Source organism: Vidua macroura, chromosome 6 (genome assembly GCF_024509145.1).
Source record: "Vidua macroura isolate BioBank_ID:100142 chromosome 6, ASM2450914v1, whole genome shotgun sequence".
Classification (NCBI taxonomy): Eukaryota; Metazoa; Chordata; class Aves; order Passeriformes; family Viduidae; genus Vidua; species Vidua macroura.
Window position 1 is genome coordinate 33,470,477 of NC_071576.1, and position 23,162 is coordinate 33,493,638.

Consider the following 23,162-nt stretch of genomic DNA (forward strand, 5'->3'; position numbering starts at 1 on the left):
CCTATTACATAAGACAGCACTGGCTGGTGCTGTTTCCAGGACAGTTTCTGAATTTAGTGGCCACAGCTGACTTACAAATGCAATTCTTCATGCAGCCGGGACCTTCCATAAAAATGTACTAATATTTATTCTTAAAAGCACTGAAAAGAGAGTCCTAAGTTAATTGCTGAACAGGCTCTTTAACATCATGAAAAGTTTGGTTTCAGTAGGACAATGTAAGTCTCCAGACTCTTGTCAGATATTTTGCTCTGTAAGATTGGGCCTACTTTGTCTCTAACAGTCACTAACAGTAAACTAACAGTTTGAATGCATTTGCCTTTCAAAAGAAGTCTCTAGCAAGAGCAGGGGATAGAATTCTCCTTGCTGTAGTCTGTTTCTTTACCCTCCCAGCAACAGCAATTGATCACCTTGATTCCCTCCATAAGGGATCCTTACTCCATGTTGACATACAGGACTGCAGAGCAGCATACACGTCCAGGATGGGACCTAGACCTATACTCCTTCTTCTCTTCTTTGGTCTTTCTGATAAGGGTCAGTGGTCCAACGTGAGGTTAACTAGGGAAAACCACCTGAGACCTTTGTCACTGATATCAGCAGAGAAGTCCCAGAGTGAATGGTCAGAAGCAATACATCGTTCCTGTCCTTAGTCTTCCTCTGTCTCAGTGACCATGCAGCATCAGGGAAGCTTATGCTGCTGCTCATCCTTCACATGTGTTTTGTAGTTAGATCCCAGCATTCTTTGGGCTTTTTATTTTTGAGCAACACTAATTTGCAGGAAAAACAGAATAAAAAACTTTGATCATGCAATCCTGGTTTCTTTTCGCTATGTTTTCTATTTCACTGTGTATCTATTGAGTAATCTTCTGGCAAGGGAGGGTGATAAGGAGTTAATGGATGGCTGTGTTTGTGAGCACAGAAGCATGCACCACTATACTTGCAATACCAGAAAGCATCTACAATGAAGTTGCAGGCACATGAAAGCCCAGGCAGTGACCTCCAAAGGAAGTACATGGATTAAGTACAAGACTAGTGCAGAGATAGGCATGGAATTGCTCCTGTTATCTGGGGAGCAGGAAGCATCTGGGTGCATCAATGTGTCCTAAGTTATCTGTTAAGGAGTTTAAGCTCATTTTTGAATGTGTTTGGTCATGTAGACATTTGGAATTGCTGTCACCTTATTGTTGATGGACAGGCAGAGCTAGTCACCCCGTGATTGTTGCAGTTGTCTTAGACCTTCCATTATAAAATCCTGTTTTCATCTAATTATAATTTACCATAACATTTGAACCAAAAAGGCTAATATAAGGGGCTTGTTTCTGAATTGTTTTGATATAAAGCTTCTTCTGAAAGTTTGTGTTGAGTTATGAAGAAACTGGTTGTTTTACAAGTGATTGAAAGCAATTCTTCTTTTCTAGGAAGCTCTATGGCCTCCATTTTTGGCCATGAATTGCATATTATTGATGGATGAATGGGGTATTAGGAGAAAAAAAAAGGGAGGGGGTTTTATTTTCACATGAAAATCTACCCCAAATAGTCATATTCTAGGCATGATCCAGCACAAGGTTGAGTCCATTTTCTTTTGAAATTCCTATTTCTAACCTTTAAGAACTGGTGAGTCACTGTAAAGCAGTATTAGGACACAGGAAATTAGGATGTGTCCCCAGTGTCACAGTACACATCTGGGCATCTTGAAGGAACCAGAATGGAAAGCAGAGAGCAGTAGAATCATGGCAGTGATGAGCTGGGAGCCTGCTGAAGCAGAATGTGGAAGTAACAGCCACGATGAGGTTTAAAACTGGTGTGGCATAAGAGGAGATCCATGTAGGAAGGTATAACTCAAAGGAACTCTCCAGACCTTAAATATATGCTGAGGTTTTTGAATGTTGCTGTGTTTCACTGTTGCACAGCAATTGGCTGACAAGATATTTGCTTCATTTCCCTCTTAACTTTAGAAAGAAGAGTGTGCTTGCTATTTGTGCATGCAGTTAATAGTATACACCTTAGATCACCTAGTATACACCTTATAGATCTAAAGCTACCCAAACCCTAGAAATACCAACATTTTTCTCTACTGGAATGAAATTTGACATTTTAAATTAATAAGTGTTTGACAAGACTAATCCAAAACCTGATATTTTCACTTTAAGATTTGATGTCTAATACAAATGAAATTCAGTAAATATTGGGGCAAAATGCCATGTATAGCAAAAAGTCCAAACACTGATATATATTCTGTGAAAAGATTAAGGGCACCTCATTTATGAATCCTCTGAAGAAAGCAGTTCAGTTGTTCTGTCCAGAGCAAGGGGGGCTTTTGCTGAACTACAAGGCAAGAATTCTATCTAAATATCAACTTAACTTTTAACGATCTCTTTGGTAAAATTTTATCTATTTCTTCAGCACAAATGAGTTGATGACATCTTTTTTACTTTCTTTCCCTACGTTTCTTTAAACTTTTGGAGTGCTTGTGAGTATAATTTGAGTTTGACCTATTTCTAGCAATCACAGAACTTGCTTCAAAACTCTGGCTGTTCTGAAAATGCTCTGTTTTGATACTGACAGCATTTAAGTCCTTCTCATTTCCTCCCCAAAACTGGAAACTCTCTCTTGATTTGTGAGGGGTAAGGAGTGGCCTAAATGATAAAATTGTCTTAAGAGACTATAACTATATATTATCATGTGATGGAGTTCTATTAGCATGTAAAATTGTCTTTGGCTTGATTTGAAATACATCTTGAAGTATAACAGAACATACTCAAATAGTTTCTAGTTCTAAGAAGTGTGTAGACCTCAGTTTTGCCTATGGCCGTCTCTCCAAACCACAAGTCACTAAGGAATGTCAATGTGATCTTTGGCAAGTTGAAGGAGGGCAGCACTCCTAAAGCAGACTTGTGGTTTTAACCCTGCAGTAAGAAGACTCAAATGTTAGAGAGATTATTTTCTTTCACATGCATTATAATTGATTTTTTTTCCGCAGTCTGAAGTAGCAGCACCTGTGTAACCTTATTTAACTGCCTTCACACATTTTTCTTTCCCTCAGCTACTATTCTGCCAAAGTGACAAAGTTTCCTCACTTTGAACTGCAGAACACCATGAAAGCCAGCATGTCTCAGCCTTGTCCAATACTGTAAGTCTTCTATGCACTGTTCATTGGGAGCTGTCATTTTATTAATGCTGTAAGAACATGACTGCTCTAAAACAAGAATATATCTTAGAAAGAAGCTGTTACAATTTGCTAAAATTAAAAAAAAAAAAAGGTTGATGCTTATCTACTGTTTGCTTAGGCCTGAGTCTTCCAGATAACTTGCTGCTGCTGTTTGATTAAGAATTTTTTTCTCCAGCAGGGAGATCTGTAAGGATCCTAGATCCATAGACTTGAATTCAGTGTTAACAAGAGAAGCTTGAAATTATGTTTCCTTACCTGTAGGTTGATCAAAAAAACCTAATCTTTAAGTCCCTCCTCATCATCTGGGGACCTGAAGGATGTTCATTCAATTTTTGGCTTCTCAGCTCATTCTGACAATGAGAATGCTAGTTAGGCTGGGGTATTTGAAATGTGTATATAAGTTCACCAAGGACAAGAGAGGTCTGAGACTTGTCACATATTTAATTTCTACTCTCTGGGACACTACAGAAAAATTATTATAATCACCATTTGCACCCAAACCAAGGAATCTTGTCTCCTTTCTAGTTCATTTTCCACTCACAAGAATCTATCCTTTTCCATCACAACAGTGATGGTAGTTCACAGCAAATGATCTGCCATGTGGGTAAGTGGCATTCAGTTCCTCACTTGCTTCCTTTTGCCATCTGGTGCTATTGCTTTGCTATCTGTTACTTCTTATCCAGCCTAATAGAGCTCACTATCCCTGGAATGCCTAGAATTTATTTCAATGAAATGCAGATCTGTGAAAAGACAGGTATAAATCCCAAACAGGAGGCAATTCATAGCTTCTTTTAGTAGTCTTCTTTTGAGTCCAAAGTACCTGCCTTCCAGTGACCAAAAAGTCTTATTTTTATGGTGAACAGCCTTTTTGTTAAAGGTCTTACTAACACAGGGAATGGAATTTGTTAAAATACTAATTTTATTTCCATACTATCACTTTAAACATGAGCCAACTCTATGTTTTCCTGAAAACCAATGAGGCTTGAGATTTTTTTTAATTAAAAGCCAGCAAAGGTGGGGGTTTTATTTCCTTTCCTGTCGAATGCATTTGAAGCACCTCTGTCTCCAGCTGGCTGTGGGATCAGAGCCAGCCCATAATGGTTTCAAGCCCAGTGTGTGCATAGGGGAAAGGGTTTTAACCTGATTGATGACTCTGGAAGTGCTTGCAGCACAGACTGCTGAAGCTGGTAGCACTGGAGTTGTTTATAAGATAGGAGAGAGGAGGTTGGATGTATTTTTCAAAAGCTGGCAATTCTTCCCAGTCAAGTGCATTAAATGGCTCATGAACGGTCTCATTTCATCGGCTTGTGGGCACTCTGCTCCATGAAACCCTTTGAAATGGTTGCCAGAGGTTGAAGCTGAGATTGGTTGAACTTTCTTGCTGTCCTGATCATTGGCCTTACAGCCATTCCTTCAGATACACTGTCAAAAGTTTTGTTGCTGGGCCTGTCTATCCTTTAGGACTTTGCAAGAGTAGGCCTGAAAATTATTGTTCACCATGTATTGCTTAAAAATGCAAAGCAGTGTGACATTGAAACATCTTCCACAATCATTGTATCCTTTCCAACTTTACATAAGTTTTACTGCTTTCCAGGCCTCATATTGCTCTAGTTATAGCATGGATTTCTTAGGAAATTCATAGTATCTTATCTCTACCTGATCCATTGCACAATGGCCGCATTGTCATTTCCTTAGGTATGATAACATTATTGGCCAGAGTGACTTAACTTGCTTTCGGGCTCTGTGATCTTGCAGTCATCTTTATAGCACCTCTCTAGTGGGAATGCTTCCAGCAGTATGCTGTAGAGGAGAAGAGGAAACATCTCTGTAAAAAAGCCTGCTCTCAATAATCACATGTGGGTAGAAATGAGGTGTATTATGTTCAAGGTTCACAGGTTAGAGGTCCAGGAAAGAGGACAGATTGTTAAGCAGAATATGAAATGTCCCCAGGCCACGGCACTCTGGAGGAGTTCACTGTTCTTTGAGTGGGGAGGACAAGACTTCCTCAGGAGCGCTTAAAAGTACAAATAAGGTAGAGGAAATACAGAGACTAGAAAGAGGGGAATGAGACTGAGGAAAGAACAAAGAGAAAGGTGGCACACATCTTGCTCATGTGTCTGTAAAAATGGGGCTGGATATTTGAGAATGTGCTTGTCTGCAGGTTTGCAGGTTCCTGCTTCTCACCAGCTCAGAAGCTTCATGCATGACCTGTTTCATGATAGATTAGTGTTTCTGTGTGGAACCATAAAGTGCAGACATGCTTGAAGATGGGCAGGTGGCAAGAGAAATTATCTGAGCTTTGTGAGAAGCCAAAAATTCAGGGAGACAGACGTTTGGTTTCAGTTCTGGGCAGATGCTCGGGTCAAGTCTTATTTTGTCCTAACCACTTCCCCTACCCTTAGGCGTGATATTTTCAGAGTGAAAGGACAGGCAAAGCCCAGGGAGATTCCAGAGCACGGCTTGTTTGCAGCTGGCTGGACATGGAATTCATCAGCAACAAAGCAAGACTCGCTCTTCTCCTGCGGATATGGGGAGAACTTGGATTTGTGCACGCACACACCAGAACAAACCAGTTCTTCCCTGTCTGCTGGGGAGGCTTCAGTTACAGTATCCGAAGCCAGAGATTTCATTTAAGCCATTTGGACCCATTTGGACTCTGAGTGCTGCAGCCGTGCCTGCCTCCTTCCTCTCTCAGATCCCAGCCAGAAAATTCCTCCCCCTCACTGCCCTCCCTTTCCAGCACACACAACACAGAAAGCAAAAACTGACCCAAGCTTGCCTTTGCAGCTGGGACTTATCAGCCAGAACACACACATGTAGGTCATCCATGGGAACTCAGCAAAGTGTTGGATCAACAAGAGATCTGGGGGGTGGGGATGTGCAGGGCAGCAGGAGGAGCAGGGACAGAATCTTTTTTTATCATTATCATTATTATTATTTTTATTATTGTCTGCTTTTTTAGAAAGGAAAAGGAAGAAAGATTACAGCAGCTTTTCTATTAAATGAAAAGATTAGCATGCCGTGGATGCTTTGCAGGGGCGTGATGAGATTTGCAGCAGATGAGTTGGTTGCTAGGCAATGCTAATGAAAAGCAGGCTTTCAAAACTTCTATGCCATGTGGGCCCAAAAGTTATCTAGCCTCCCTCCTGCAGCCTGCACTGCCCCCAGCTATCCCCCCCCCTGCCCCATGCAACCTCCCAAATATTTATAAAATCCTCACCAGGAGCAAGAAAGATAGATGCTGGAGTGGGCTTTTGACAACTTGCTCTTCCTGAGCTACCCAGGACACACACACACAGAGAGACACACACAAGTTTGCTCATTTGCTTTTCCTCCTTAGAAAGGTAAAAAACAAAACCCCACTCCCCAAACCAAACCCAAAAATGAAGCAAACAAACAAACAAAAAAAAAAAAAAAAACCAAAAAAAAAAAAAAGATAGAAGAAAAGTTAGCAGTGGCTTCCAAAGCAGCTCAGTCTCCAATTTCAGAGTTCAGGCAGAGTTTAGGGCTTGCATGTGTGTGCGTGTGCATGTTGGGGGTAGGTACATGTTTGTTTTCAATTTCTCTCCATGCGTTTTCAAGCTGGCTCTTCCCCTCCTCCCATCCTGCTGTAAGCCTCCTTTCCCTTTCAAGGCCTTCTGACACAATGAGCTTATTTTCCCATGCTCCCTGTGAAAGCCGGGGTATGTGTGTGAAAGCTGCAGCCTCAGAGGACTCTTTTTAAATACAGAAATTGAACGTTGCTGAAGTTACAGACAGGGTTTCTGCTATTTTTACAAATGACCCATGTCTTGCTCCCCTTCTCAGAAGTATCAGCATTCTTAGATATCTTACCATCTGTCTCTCCCAACTGTTTTTTTAAGTCAGTTTAATGTTGGTATGACAGCATTGAAGAGTGAGGTTTACTGCTTGCTCCACATTCTCCTTACTGCTGTGGCTTGTGGGTCTCATTCCTGAGGGAGAGTCCTTTCATATGAGCAAAAAAGGATATTTGCATGCTCAGTTCTAGGGTAAAGCTGTCAAAGAGGCATCATTTAACAAGATCTAATTCTAAATAATCCAGTGGAGTAATATAGTCATGAAAAAGCAACATTTCAAAGTTACTGAGCTATCCTGGGCCTGTAGATTGGGCAGGGGAACCTGCAGAAGCAGAGCCTCACTGCACTGCCCATTTTGAGATTTCACCCATCCCCTGCTGCAGTACATCCTGTTGGATGTAAAGTCTTCCTTCAAAGCCAGTGTTTATTTTTCATGAATGCTTCTGGGGAGGTAAGAGGTTAGCATGAATTGGAAACAAAATTTAAAATTCCTGTGCAGAGTGAATACAAGTGTCATATGGTGGTCCCATATAGTCCAAGTTTGACAGTTAATGATCTTGGTTGAGGTCTGCACAAGTCAGTGGTACTTGGCCTGGTGAAAACAAGACGGTTGGGGCGGGGGGGGAATGTGGGATTTGTTTTGTTTTGGTTTGTTTTAAAACATGCTGGAGCAGCTTTGTTTTGCCTGGACTCTTTCTCACTGATGCCAGTATGAAGTGTTAATCAATAAGAAATTCCTTGGGCAGACAGATTTTATGGGTCTGCTGCAGTGACCTCTTTCTACCATATTTCAGATGGCAGCAGCCTATATGTTCTTTCTTTTTCATTTTCTTCTTTTTTTCTACCACCAACCCTGTTTTAGTCAATACAGTGTGGATAGCTGATATATTAAGCCACTGTCCTAATCATATGTGGTCTCTAAAAATCTCAAGGCATTCCCTTCAGAAGTTAATCTTTCAGTTATCAGTTAAAGGAAATAATTTTGGCTTCCTTAAATTCTCTCACTGTTTCAATTAAATAAGGATGGCAAATTTCTACATGCTTGGGAATACAGCAGCTGCTGTGTGCATACTGTGGGATGACTATTCAGGTAACACCCCATTATTTGAAGTAAGAATTTTGGCCCGGCAGGACATATAGGATGTCTTAGGAAGTCTAGTAAGAGCAAAACTACAATGTGGCCTCCTTCCTTTCCTTTGTCAGGCCAAGCAAAATGCCTCGACACTACCATATTTTTGAAACCTACCTCCAGGCACTCCAGGTCTGTACAGACCTGCCTGCAAAGTATTGTTGGCCACTAGAAAGGCACTTATTTGTAATGTTTTTCCTAAGCTGTTGTATAGTGCTGTCCATGTTGTATAGCTGCTGCCCCCAGCTCCATTTCAGCTCCATTTCAGTTGTGGATATAGGCATTAGTTTGTGTAGCTTGGTCCTCTCTACTTTGATATTTTCTACATTAAAAAGTGATGTACAGATAGGAGCATCTCTGAAAAAAAAAAATAATTGGATGTTCTATTCTCTGAAATCAAACCCACAGGGCTTTGCTCCCACCAGAGTGGTGTCCCAAAGCCTTGCATGCACACATTATCTGGAGTCAGTCTGTAAACTGCATGTCTTAGCAAGTTGTCTGAAGTGCTACAAAAATACTTTGCTTAGTAATGTTAACAGAATTTCATAATAAATGTAAAAGATGATCACCTTTCATTCACACGTGACTGCAATTTTTGCTTTTACACTAGCAGCTGTGAATTTTGATCAGTCAGGTCTTACCAACATGCTGGTCATTAGGGAACACATTTGATGGTCACCTCTCTGACCAATGTGCATGCTATATCTTATATTCACATATGCAAGAATTTATAAAGAAAGTGCTAACCCCTTCAAGAAAAAGGAGCCAGACCATGTGATTTATCTGCATTACTTGTGGGAGATCAAGCTGGGATAAATCAGGTCAAACATTTTATCCTTTAGGCTTCAAGGTGTTTTGATTTGTTTAAAGAATAGCTGACACATTTCAAATGTGTGGCTGAAAGCACTCCTGATAGCAAACTTTCCCTCACAGAAGACTTGCCTGTGTGCCCACTGGAGTCAGTGGACTTTCTAGGGAGTAAGACAGCGTGCATAATAGATTTGGGGGTGAGTGCTAGCAGACCTACACAAGCAGAGCAGTATTTGCTGATCGAGAGACAGCAAAACATATAATTTTTCACTAAAGAAATGCTATGTCACTGAAATTTGGTTTGGATTTCTGGTTCTGTGACTGCCACTACCATCCCTACTGATTGTTTGGAGAAGGTCCTCTGCAGATTCACATACACTCAATTGATCATGAATGAAACTAAGAGCAGTTATTAATCTTACTGCCTGGTTGCACTCTAAACCGCCTTCTAATCCTGCCTCTGTTCTCTTAGACAAAGAATGCAGTGAGATGAAGGCAGGATCAATGCCAGCATGGAGCTGCCCTTTTTAGTAGTTGTCGTGGCAGGGTTTTATACATCAGCAACTGTGAGTAGTTCCCAGTGTACTGGGGGAGAAGGGAGGAAAGATGAATTAAAAGGGTCAGATGTTGTGCTCCTGAAGGGATGGCAGAGTCCCATCCTGACTCTTGGTCTCTGGTGAATTTTTCAGTTCCTTGTATTTAATGACTGGCCTAACGAGACATTACAGCCCTACTGCTCTTTGGAGATCCATGAAGAGCTCAACACAAGCTAAGAAAGGGTGCATTGTGTCTTTGATCCAACGGGCAGTATTTCACAGGCTGGCAGATTTAATAAAATCTCAGAGGAACCTCAGCTCATTTTTTAAGAGGCTTAACATTGAGTTAAAAGTTCCCTTTACTCCTGCATTGTTGGAGACCATTCCCTTCTTGTGTGCTGCCAGAGGACCTGCAGGGAATTGGGGCTTCATGAGACCAGATTGGATGTAGGCAGCTGGTTGAGACTGGTTAGAAATCTGCAGGAGCAATAGCGGGCCTCAAGACGCTTTCTAAGCCTTTTTATTTCTCAGTCTTTGAAGTCATCCATTGCCTCACATGCAGTGTGACAACTTTGCTCCACACCTGAAAGGAAAGCTGAGCTACTGATAAGGCCTTTTGATCAGTAATTTTGAGCTGCATGACATGAAAAACTGTGTAATACCACTGCTTCTAGTAATGTTATTTGTCCCACCATTAACACTAAGTTATCCAGCTGACTTCACAACTAGAAACGTGAACAAGTTCACTATCACAAAGTCCTCCCCTGATACAATGTTTATGGGCATAGCTAGAAAGGAAATATGAATGTGGAGAATATCTTACTGGCTGGTAAACGGATCCTTGGAGCTTTAGATAGTGCCATAGTTTCTTATTCAAAGCTGTTCCAGGTAGGCTGGAAGAGATTCCTTGAGCAGCAAGTTTTCTTTGATGTTCAGTGGTGAGGACTTGGGAACTTTTGCTCCAGGAAGCAAATTACACTGTGGCATTTTGGAGTGCATGTCTAGGGCAGGTCAAAATCTGAAAACTGATGAATACTGAGAACTGCAGAGTTTGTTTTTGACCACCTGAACACTTAAACAACTACTCTGCTCACTTCTGTTATTGTTATGGAGGTGCTGGTTGAGGACTGCATGAGTAAATTTCACAGCAAGAGTTCCAGGATAAGCCATATGTTGATCCATCAAGTCTAAATTTATATAGAATAACTACTGCTAGGAAAATGTTAGTAATTAGTTTAATGGGGAAAAAGAATTTTGCTTAGATTTTCAAAAGTGCAGGGTAAATACTTCCAAAGTACCAAGCACTCAAACACTGACCTTTTTTGAGAAACGAAGTATAGGTTGCATGGTATTTGAGCCACCACTAACTCTAAAGTAGAATCCTTTGCAAACTCAGAAATTCACTGCTAGGTTACTGCCCACTCCCATGGATATGGCAGGCTGCTGGAGTTTTGCATTTGCAGCAAAAATGGAACCTCCACCTAAGGACCAGTAGTTAAAACTTTTATTGTCATGGATTGAAGTTTGGTCTTCTTAGTCAATAAATGTTCACATTCTGTAAGAAGCTTTAACTTGAACAATTAGTCAAAATTGGCACCTGAAATGATTAGAGATGGGAAAGAGAATGCTCCAAACCCTATTTTATAAGAACTTTTGCCAGTGTATACATCTCCTGTAATATAGTTGTTGAGGCCCCCAGTGACTGATCCTTGTAAGATCCAGCAGAACCATGCTCGCTTCCTGTTGGCAGATGCAGATCCTGCAGAGACGAACAAAATACAGTCTCCAGAGATATTTTTAAGATAACTTCTTTCTTGAGAGAAGACAACAAAGGGGGACAAATGCTTTCAGCGAAGAAGAAATTTCTGTTTGGAAGTGGTATGTCTAGGGGCGCTGTTGAATATCAGGAGAAAACAAAGTTGAATGAACCGTTGCAAAGGAAGAGGCGGTCATGTAAAAGGCAAAGATGATTTGTGAGATTTTGCAATAGCCTCCCAAGGGAAGCAAGGCTTTTTGCTTGAGACATTTAAAATTAGACTGGACAGAGCAATGGAAATTCAGTGTATGAGCACCCCATGGGACAGAGTGGATAAGCCACTGGGTCTCCCTTTGCATGTTCCCTTACTCTTTTGTAACTCTTCCTGAATACCTCCATTCCAAATAATAATTTGTTTTCCCCAGGTGCCCATCCTGGTTCTCTGTTCCTCCCCTTTTCCCCTTTAAGAAAGGAGCTGTGTTTGATTCATGGTGTCAGCTATCTTCCAAGCTCCGATCTAGTCCCAGGGGTGGGAGCTCATGGGACTGATGAGGGTAGGAATGATCAACTGCAGACTTTCCTGTTGCTGAGCTTGCTGCAGGCCTGACCGTTTTTAAGACCTCAACAGATGTTTCTGCTTAGAAACTATTGGCATCTTTATGGACTGTTTTTCCATTCTTCCCTCCCGGCCCATGTCCAAGCAGCAATGAATTATGTAAGATTACATTCTAGCCTCTTCTTTATTATTATTTCTGTAGATGCATCTCTAAGAAGTACATCTACAGTTCCCTCTACCTAGTTTTAGATGTGTCAGCTTTCTCTTTGACCAAAACACCCAGCTACTCTTAAAAACACTTCTGTGCCTTTTCCTCATCTTTCAGACACAGATGCCAAAAATACAAACTCTACAATCCTAACTCGTGGCTTCGGGTTTAAGATGTCTCTCACAGTTCATACTGTGGTTTTAATCAATATGCTTTTTACTTAAAAGTTAACCCCTTGCTCTGAAGCTGTCTGTATTTGTCTCTTACTGCTGCGACTTAGCGAACAGTAATTAATAATAAGCAATGGAAGGAAATTTAGAAACTGCTGCTGGAGAACAGAGTGGCTCCAACAAGCATCATCCCTACCTGCTTTAGTGGTTTAGCTGCCAGTTATTAGAAATGAACACATTTCAGACAGTCTTGAGTAGAATAAAAGCACTGAGCTGGTTTATTTGCACTGTTGATAAGCGCTTGTAATCCTACAAAATACACGGCGTAATGTGTGCAGGGTACCTGATGCAGTCTGGGTAGTCTTAACCCTTTACCATTGTACAGCAAAACTTTAAAGCTCAAGACTGGATAGATTAAGTTCCTTTAAAAGATGATATAAGTAATATGTGCAAGACCACATGGAGATTACTTTAACTCAGAAGACAGAGAAATTTTCTGCATTGGAAAATTTGGCAGACTACTACTTAATTTCAGATGTACTATAGTAGCAGAAATGAACCGTTTCCTTCTTTGGGAACACACAACTAGAAGGAGACAGAGTAGTTTAGCCAGTGTGCCACAGCCAAATGTGGGATTTTCATGCAGGCCTATGTTTAGTTATTACAGCAAAGAGTTGCTGTAAATCCTCTTGATGTACTTAGCAACTGAATTCCCACTGGAAGAAAAGCACATCTTTTCCAGTGTCATACTCTCATTGTTCACCACCTCAAACTCCTTCTGTGATTGTGCTGCTCTGACAAGGCACAATGCCATTGCAAGTCCTCTTCTTGGTATTTACCCTTTCAGCAATCTACTGGTGCTGATATAAAGTTATTGAGTAGAAGACTTCCTGTTATTTGCAGTATATGTATGCAGTAACAGCCAAGCAGTTACATGTTGTCCTACCCAGGTGCCTCTGCACTGGTTTTGCAGGACTGTGAGGGCTAAAAAAAGACTCAGTCCTGTCTTGGTACCTTGTCTGAGACTGCCCAGCAAGAGAGTCAGTGGTACTGGTGGATGTGATGTGGCTTTGGATTACAGCGACAAGCAGGACTGGTTGTCCAGCCACCGAGTCCCACTCTGAAGAGAGCAGAGTGCAGTACTGTCAGTGCATGCACTGGATGTGCCTCAGCTGACCCATGTGGCCTGGGCTCACAAAAGCTCTCACTGAAGTACCCTGCATTGTTCCTCCTGAAAGTAGAGTGCTGAATCTCACCCGGTGGGAAGTGAAACATGTACAGTAGGAGAATCAGAGTTAAATTGCCCCATCTTTTTCTGACTTCCAGTAGAAAATCATACAGTAAGGATTGTGAGATCAACCACATCATTTTTCAGTAACTGCATTTGTGTGAGAATTACATATAGCAGGCATTATGGTAAACAAGGATTTTTTTAAAGCATTAAAATTTTTATTTAATGGAAGAGAAAGCATTGCTAATAAGAGCAGGTATTTCCCTGGATTTGAACAGGGAGTGAGTGCCATTGCAATTGTAAACATTTTGTTGACTAATGTAAAGAAGACACAAGCTCTGTTCCCTAATGTTCAGAGAGCTTGACATTGCACAAACATCTTTTTATACATCCTTACTGTTACTGTTATACTGTTTTATACTGTTTTGCTGTTACCGTTAAAATCTAGTGGTCTACTGGTGAAGAATCACCATAAACTGAAGAGACAAGATCTAAACTCAAAAATTCCTGTGCTTCCTCCTTTAGACCATGCTGTTTTCCTTAATTCACTTCAGGATCCAGGAGACATATGAGCCAAGCTTTGAGCTAACACTATCCACTAACAAAAATCTGCAATAATAGCAAATGGAGCATGTAAGCTGCCTTGCCAAGGAACTTGATGCTCTCTTTTCTCAGAGGTCTCTGTGCTGAAGGTCTCCCCAGATCTCTTCCTGTTAAATATGAAATCTCTTAGCTCCCCAGTGCCTATGCCTGACCCCCTGGCTAATGGCTTTTTGCCAGTCCTGTTTTATATGTTATATTGTTGGCTGACACTGCATTTTTACAGTTTTGTTTCTCATGCTCTTAGAAGTGACCACTTTAATTTCAAGAAATATATCTCCTTGCCCAGTACACAGTATTCTCCTGGCAGCTTAGTGCTCACAGACTATAGGGAGCTGTAAACAACACTGTTTATACTTTCTGCTGATACCAGAACATTAGCATATAAATAGGGGAGAGATTTAAACAGGCTAAAACAACTCCAGCCTGGCCTATTGGGAAGGGGGACAGTCTGCTTTTCACTCTCCTTGCCAAGGATGTCAACTTTTCTGTGGGACTATTGCAAGAATGAAGGGCTTAAAGAGATGGGAAGCTTTTATCTGACAAAAGAAAGGTCGATGAGCCTTAGAAATGCAGAAATACACTGAATAACAGTCTGCCTGTTGGGATTTCCTTGTAAGCCCTGTTGGTGTTAGTGTGGGCATGTGAAGGGAGGGGAATTACTTTAAAATCACCACAGAACTGTTGGATAAAATCTTCCTTTAAATGGAACTTGCATCAAAGTGTTAAAAATATTATAATTACACCCACAATGACCATATTGCTTTAGAAGTTGTTTCATTTACCCTAAAGAAACATATCATGTGATCATTACATTTTTAGCTGCACAGTATTTTAGAAACATAGTACAGCCAAATACTAAATCAAATAACCTCACATATCTGTATATTGAATTAATAAAATTCCAATCACCTTTGGCACCGGTGAGAGATAGGTGCAAATGCTGCAGTTACCATCAAATTGCTTGAGTCCTTTTTTTCATGCAGTTGAAGTTTGATTTTACTTTTTGTCATAGAATATGTAAAGCAGGGTTAACAGGAACATAGATACAAGGGAGAAAAGAGTTCTCAGTTTACAGTCCATTGGAAACCAGAAACCAAGACAAGGAAAAAAAAAAGCCAGAGATGATATTTCCAGGTGAGAAAGAGGTACTGTGGGATTGTAAAGAAAGCTGTCGCATGAAGACTGGGGGTGAAACTGTGAAACAGAACTTAACTGTGTTGGAATTTGTTGTGGGCTTTATATATGTGCCCCAGCAGCCTGTAGACATTTGGACAGACTTCCATTTCAGGGCTGGACAGCTTTGTGTGGAGCAGATACTTGCCCCAGTTTCCTTCTCTCTGCTGGAAGGGGGAATGTTTGTGATGTTAATTTTCCTCTTCAGAAGCAATGAAGTTTTGTGTCAAAACAAGCAATTCCCATGGCTGTTTTGTACCATCACCTTTCTCTCTAGAAAAAAGAGTGCTTTCAAAGTTACATTCCCAAAACTGGTAGAAACACTGTGATTTGCGCAGTGTTTATGACACGAAAGTTGCTGTTAGGAATGTCCTGCATAGCCACCATAAATATGGCAGTGAGTGGGCACATGAAAAAGAGGAGGAGATGAAAACTGAATTGGCTTTTACTCTAGGCCTCTTCTAGAGCTCTTCATCTGCTGCATCTGCATTTGGTCTTCCCAGTGGTTTGACTCAAGTCCTGGAATAACTGACAGTGCTTGTAAAACACAAGTCAAAAGGCACATTTCAAATCAAACTGCAGTGCACACACAAGCTTGTGCATGCGCAGTCAGGAGCTAATGCAAGCAGGAGGCAAACTGTTGCTTGCTTGGGGTGCAAGTTGCCAGTAAAGCACTGCCTTTGTGGGTAGACATGACAACTGCACACTGTTGGGGGGGCTCCATGAGAAAAAGAGACATTTCTGTGCTGGGAGACAGTGGTTGTCCCAGAAGGGGAGAGGCATTAAGATTGAGGACTGCAGAAGACTCTTGTATTTCAGAAAAGGCCTTGATCACAAAGCCACCATATTCTCCCACAGGATTAGTTGCCCTTAGATTAACCTCATTAACAGTAATTATAAAGTCTGACACATTTCTCTGTCATTATCTCCCTTGTATCATGTCATAGGATTTTTTTCCCCTGATAAAGACAGAAGTCTTTTTATCGGTCTGTTGGATTAGAGACCAGAGTTTTTCACTATGTTATCTCTCAAGCTTTTTTCCCCCAATGTAAACTGGCCAGTTTTAGCCCAGGATATATTGCAGTGATCAAAGTTTAGTATCTCACTTTTGTCAGGCAAATGTGAGATGAAAGGGACAGCTAGTTGTTGTTCTGATAGTAGCCTTAATACCATGGGGGTAAAACTGTGCTTTGTCTTGAGACTAGAATTCTAGTCCCATGGTTTTTATCAGTCTTTATTGAGTGTGGGCCTGGAAGAATGTTCTCCGTCTTACGGAATTTCTGTGTCTCTGTTGGGAAGGAGATCGCTAGAGCAAAACTGTCCTGGTGACTTGAGGGAAAGATTAAGTACCAAGAGTCTTGTGTTCAAAGCATGGTAGTCAACCAAAGCCTTAACAGAGGAGAAGAGCTAGAAAGTGCATATACACTAATTTAATTTGTTTAAAGGATGTTGTGTCCAAATGGCAGAGGAAGGATTCTGTTCAAACCTGGCAAATGTGAAAACTGTGCTGAGATGCTCTTAGCTACTGTGGATCTCCAGCACTGAAACCAGAGTGAAACAGGAATTGTGGCATTGGAACTAAGTGAGCTCCTGGATCATGCAGTCCCCATGCTGGATTTAAAGTATGACAGTGGATAAAGATCAAAGATCAGGAAGCAGAGGGAAACCAGACCAATGCTGTAATCATTAAAAGCCCAAGATAGAGATGATACCTGGAGCTGAGCTATATTAATTGTTCCCTCCTGCTCCATAAACTCAGTTTATGTTATATGTGACAAGATAACAGGAAGTTTTCCCTTCCTCAGTTTGATTGTCACTTGTAACCAAGGTAGGTCCCATTTGTTCTCCCAAAAAAAAAAAAAAAAAAATTTTGATAGGCCCCTGTTGTATATACTCCTCTCACCAGGGGGCAATGAAGTCAAATCTGTTAGTATAGGCCTGTCTGTCATTACATAAGCGATGCCCCCTGTGTGCTGAAACCCAAGAACACCACCTGACTAGGCAATAGCATTTGAATAGAAAGGTGGCACTGGGTCAGGGTGACTCCAGCACAACAGGTGGCACACAGATAAGCAGGCTGCCCCAATTGTCCCAAAACACCATGGGATACCAGTGGGAGGACTTGGCAACTCACTTCAGGAGTAACTGGCATTCACACCTACTTTGTGGCAGATAAACTTATCTGCGTTTCAGTAAATCTGCTTCCAAAGTGGCTTTAATAGCCTGCATTAATAAGCCAGTTGCATTACAAAAACAATGGGCTTTGGTGGCAAGACGCTTCCATTCCAAGCAATTGGATTCAACCTGAAGCGCAGTTCAAGTGCAGAAAAGCTGTGATGGACAGAAGGCCTGCAGGAAGCCAAATGTGAAGACAGTAGAGCATGAGCTGCTGCCTGTCCTTGGTGGATTTTAAAGACGGTTGATGTGAACTGATCGAATCAAAAGTGAATGGGAGAGGTTAACGAATGCAAAGAACTGCATTTGTAATGTCTTCATTTTTCCATCACCTTTCTTCATTCTCTCTAGAGCGCTACTGTTCCATCTCACAGCAATAAGCAGCTCAGCCAAGGACTGTCATTTTGTATTCTAGTCTGACCCAGTATTTTGCAGGGTGCCAAACAACCACAGTGTGGATGCCTCAACCCTCCCCCCCAGCCCCAACACACAGAGGAGCATCTATGCAAAGCCTTACAAAGCCTTTCAAATGTCCTGCAACTGGGACAAAGATAGGAGGAAATGAGATCTCTTCTCAGATTTCAAGAGTCCATTTAAATTTTATACTATGTGGGTGAACTGGGGTTCTCACCAGCAGACTTTGGGAAATGAAATTTTTGCTTTTGTGAACCAGCTTGACTTTAATTCAGGAGCCCCTTCACAGCTACTATTTCATATTTGACTTGGAGACTTTTGGAGATGAATGCGTTTGGAGAGTGTTTTGAGGGACAGTGACTTTCTGTGAAGCCTTGTGGCCAGGTTACAGCTGAATCTGAGCCTATTCAAACAGGTGATCCTATTTCTTATCAGAGTGGGCTGAGGGCAGGACAGGCTATGGAGGAGCAGCTCCCACTGCCAGTTACACCCCTGGTGTAACTAAATAGTGTGTTGCCTTACTTGCTCATACTTGTGCTCTGGTGGAGGATTTTAGCCTCTGGAGCTATTGATCCATCAACATGCATGAACACAAAAGGTGTATTTGCTACAAAAGCACTGACCTGGGAAGATGGTGGCTTGGCCAGGCCAAGCTGGGGTGCGCCCGCTGTGCCTTCCCTACTTGCCACTTGATAAATACCCCGCTCCTTCCCCCACCCTCCTGCCCATTTTCCACAGCAGAGAGCAGACACAAGGGGACCCTTTCATCTTGGCACATCCCCTTGCTGATTAATGTGATGCAATGTTCCCACAACACCACCACTATGCCGGCCATGTAATTAGGCAGGAGATAATGAATGCTTCAGAGACTATTGAGGCAGCAGTGCCCGCCTCCCTGCCGAACAAGCTCCTTTCTCAGCAGTGAAGCCAAGTGGAAGGAGCAGCAGCAGAAATGCCATTGGTGCCGCACTTAATTGTGCAGGAATCGGGGGCTCTCGCAGCAGAAAATAGAGTAAGGGCCAGTGTGGGAGAGATGGGCAAGGGGATCTACTCTGATATCTTGGGGCCAAACTCTTTTTTGTGTCTTTTCATGTGTTTGACCTTATGGCAGGAGAAGCCTTAAATGTGCACATCTCTGGTTTTGTATGTGTGTGCCTTTTTTGTTTCAAATCATTAGGGAAAGACATCATTTAATAAGCACAGGAGTTTGTCTTCTCAGTAACCCAGAGGCAAAGATGCTGGTGCTACTTAGTGGCCTTTGAAATGTGGGAAACACACTGGAGACACAATAGGCTTATTCTCTTTTAGGGGGCTTTACAGTTAAGCTGCCATTGTCCAGCTAACATTAGCAAGAAAGATACCCTCCTTTCTCCTCGACCTCTGTGTGGACTCTGAGAAAACAACCAATTGGTTTAAAATGCACTATCCAAAAGCCTTCAGATCACGCGAGAATAAAGCCAGCAAGGAGCTGAAAGTCTGTCTCATCAGCTGGAAACCAAAGAATCTACTGTCAAAGGTCTTAGCAGAAATTCAGTCTTCTGCTCAAATTGCTTTCTATTTTGTTTGTTGATGCAAAATCTTTTTAGACCTCATACCTGACCATACTACCTACTAAATGTAAGCAGTGCAACCTGCTGTAAGCAACTGGTAAAGCTCATCATAAACTCACTTCAGTAGTTATAGCTGAAGTTTTGTGCTTACGACAAATAGGTAGAAAACAGCTGTTGTGATAGTGATGAATCAGGGAAGCTCAGTTTCTGTGAGGATTAGGTTAATTTCTGAGCAAAAGGTCACTGGAGGGTGGAGTACATCAGAAAGCAGAATTTACGAGTTATAAAATGGAACAATTCATATGCACACTCACATTTAAGCCTACTTCACTCCAACAAGCTCTAAAGCCATAATGTGTCCTTTTGTAAATAAGTAGGTTCCCAGGCAGACCCACTGATCACCCTGCTGAATTAAGTGACAGACTCTTTTGTGCATCCCTTCTTGAATGACAGATGGATGCAAGTTATATTATTCTATTGCTTAAACACATTTTCTGATCAATTTATATATAATGTGCTGCATGTCACTGCTGTGCATTTTGTCTCTACATCGGAAAATTCTTAGGCTTTCCGAGTATCTATAGTGTCAAGAAAAGAGATTTCACTGAGAATCTTATCATGTTGCAAAAGTAATAGTAGAGTTGTGACCAAAAAATAAAAGTATGCCAGGGAGAACAGCTCTTACAAAGGAAAATCAATTCCACTGGTATCTTCACAGAGTTGCCTGGTGGTATTCATAGTCACGTGCCTCCATGTCGTACAAACACACTGCACTCGTTTGTGCCATGCCGTTGTGTCCTGAAGCAGATGCACAGTCTCACTGTAACCCCCGGATCGTGTGTCATTTATTTCTCCTCCCTCTGTCACATGCACAAACATGGCCTACAGACTCTATGTGTGACACAGAGAAGGGAAACAGATGACACGTGATGAGAGCATTACAGTGCTTCTAACACTGATGGTCAGCATTTTATTGGTGTCAGGGACTCAAAGTTTAAGAGGCAAAAGAACCACTGAGGAGCCCCATTGTTCCTGCCCAGAACTGGGAAAGAGCTCTGTACTGAAAAGAGATTCAAACGTTTTCCATCTGTCTATGCTATTTGCCTGCATGGAATAATGCTCTAACACCAACCTAGGTCAGTAGTTCTCTCAGCATGATGTCCTCCAGAGGAACATAAAGATAGTGTCAGCATTTACTCTGATTTCTGTCCTGGACCTATATTCAAGAGTGCCATTCCTGTGAACAAACCAGGCTAAGGTAAAGGTATTTGATTATCTTGCTGACAGCTTGAGGCAACATCCTATAGCAGTGAGCATGTCCAACAGGTTTCAATAGGAATGAAAACAAGCACAAGTCATGCAATGCAGGATCTATGAGACCAGCTTACTCTCATAAAGTAGGGTATCTCCTTGTGATATCTTGCTTCCCTCTGCCTAAGTTAACAAAGCAAATTGCATCAAACTCCAGCATGCACTGCACATCTGGGAGTGAATTTTCCAGGACAAAAGCCATTCAGTCACCGAGAGTTCAGTGACATGACCTTTCTCAGAGCAACCCACAAAGAGACTGGCACTTCTAGAATTATGTGATTTTGACAACATCTGGAGTTCAGTTGTCTCTGATAAAACAGATGTTTCACTTCTGCTGATCACAAATTTCTCCCCATGTTCACCATTCTAAGTTGTGTTTCAAGTAGTATTCAGCCAAGAAATGAACATAAATTTGTTTGGAAACTGTTCCAAAGAATCTGCTATGTGAACTGAACTTCAGAATGTTTTGCTACTTTGCTTGCTCTTGATAAGCTCTGAAACCCATCCAGATCTCTAGTTGGGATGGAATCTCTTTTGCATTTTTTCTATCGGCCCAAGTGATGTGAGGACCATCCCAGTGAAACACTGATAGTGTAGGAGGAATAAAAAAAGTAAAGGAAGAGTCTGTCTGTTTTTCCCTTGCTGTTACTCTAACAAGGAAAGAGAAATGCAGCAACCTACACTCCCAAATTGTGCTAAACCTGCACCATATTCTGGTCTCTTATGGCTGTTGCAAAATATATCAAAAGATGAGTTAAGTAAGAATAATGATACTCAATAGCACCACAATCACGGAGCCTTTGCTGGGCTCTTGCTGTAGCTTGTATATATATATATTAAAAGTTCATACAGACAGAATGTAGTGTGTTAAGAAGTCAATAGCATAACAGTTCATAACTCAATTTTCATTTGCTTTGCATTTTACCCTTTTAATAAGAGTGAAAAGCTAAAAGAAGTTCTCTTCTGGCACAGCATAAGAGGTTCACCAACCATTTCTGGAGTGTTTCAGAGTTGAGGAACATCAAAACTGGCACAAGAAATTAAACCAGAAGAAGGGAGACATGACCAAAGTACACCTCCAGCAAACCTCAGCACCTAGGGCAGTATTTCCACACAGGTCTGAGCAGGTATGGGAAGGGATGCCATTTGTGCCAGGTAGAGTGCTGTGACTGTAAGATGACAGTTTTACTGGGAAATAGAAGAGAGAAAAGGGAGCAGCAGGAGGCCTGGCACGGTACTGAGCTTAGTCCTGAATCTGCACCCCAGCTCTGGCATCAGTACAGTCCTCTGGCCCTGTGTTCCCTGTCCTCCCATGCCCAGTACAATACCAGCCACATGTGAAACTACTGACTCACACCCATGGCCCAGAACAGTCTTGGTTTTACCTGTATTTGGTTCTCCATGCAGCGCTGCATGATCATGTTCTTGTACAAAATCCCCTCTCTTAAGTGCTGCAGTTTCTCTCTGTCCTTGCCCTGCATGACAACCCACTGTCCATCTGAAAAATATATTTCTACTGCTACTAAGTACTTCCTATTAGTACTTCTTCCTCCTACTGACTTCTCCCCAGTATAAAACTTCCCTACCTTAAAAACTGGAGCAGGAAGAGGGCTGTTGGAAAAAAAACAGTGATTTTAGATAAGCAACGGCATAACCAGCTATAGCAAGGGCACAAAAGAGGGGCAAAAGCAAGCTTATAGGCAGCTTCTGCACTTGCCAGCCACAACAGGCAGGTGTTTTGCCAGAGCTGAGAGCTCATAAATAAGGGGACACTAAAGAGTTAAAAAGATTTCAGGGAAAGCTGGGCTGATGAGAGAAGGGGAAAAGAGGAGGAGCAATCCTCTTGTGAAAAGATTTTCCAGAGCCTCCAGAGATCAGTAAGCCCCAGGATGCTTTTCTTTTAGATGTTTTAATTTAGGTGGTTGGAATCTAAATAGATAATGATTTACCCTAAAATTGATGTATGGGGACAGGATATAACTTGTCATAGCAATCAGAACTGCAACAAATAACTGAAATTTAACCCTCATATTCAGCCTAAGACCCAGCCTGACAGTGAGTGAATCTAACAGGCATATTCAGAAACAAGCAGTTATTTGCTGTGAGTCACTAAAAATTTGAGATCTGACAAGGTGCCAAAATAGCTCAGATATGTACCTATATGTGTCACACTTACTCATATCTTACCAGTTCCTGGTAGCCAGCCTTTCTCTCATTTAATTTCATCTCACTACCCAAAGATATGCCCCTTGTGTGTTTATTTTGTTAATGAAATGCTAGCTTTATTGGAATATCAGCTCTGTAGGGGTTGCCTGGACATATAAAAAAGAACAGCCATAAACTATGTTCATTATTATTGCAGTGCAATGCCAGGTCTGGTTCTGCTTCCAAAAAGTAGGAAAGGGAGAACAGAATTTAACATGCCCCTGACCTGTCCAGAGGGACAAAACAGAGAGCTTTTATTTTATTTGTTTCTACAGTGACTCAGTCAGTAGTAACTGGGTTAAAGTCCACTTAGAAACGAATAGAACAAAAGGCCTCCTGTTAGTGCTGGAC

The 23,162-nt window shown here is 41.6% G+C and overlaps 1 protein-coding gene across 9 annotated transcripts in view; it reads left to right on the forward strand.

Moving 5' to 3' along the window:
• RAD51B (RAD51 paralog B) overlaps positions 1-23,162 on the forward strand; it is a 379,423-nt gene that overhangs the window by 278,053 nt on the left and 78,208 nt on the right. Inside the window, exon 11 of one of the 9 annotated variants that reach the window (XR_008437718.1) lies at positions 3,041-3,127. The exons of the other annotated variants lie outside the window; for them this stretch is intronic. The gene's annotated coding sequence lies outside the window, so the exon portion shown is untranslated. The remainder of the gene's footprint in view (positions 1-3,040; positions 3,128-23,162) is intronic. 9 annotated transcript variants of the gene reach the window in all.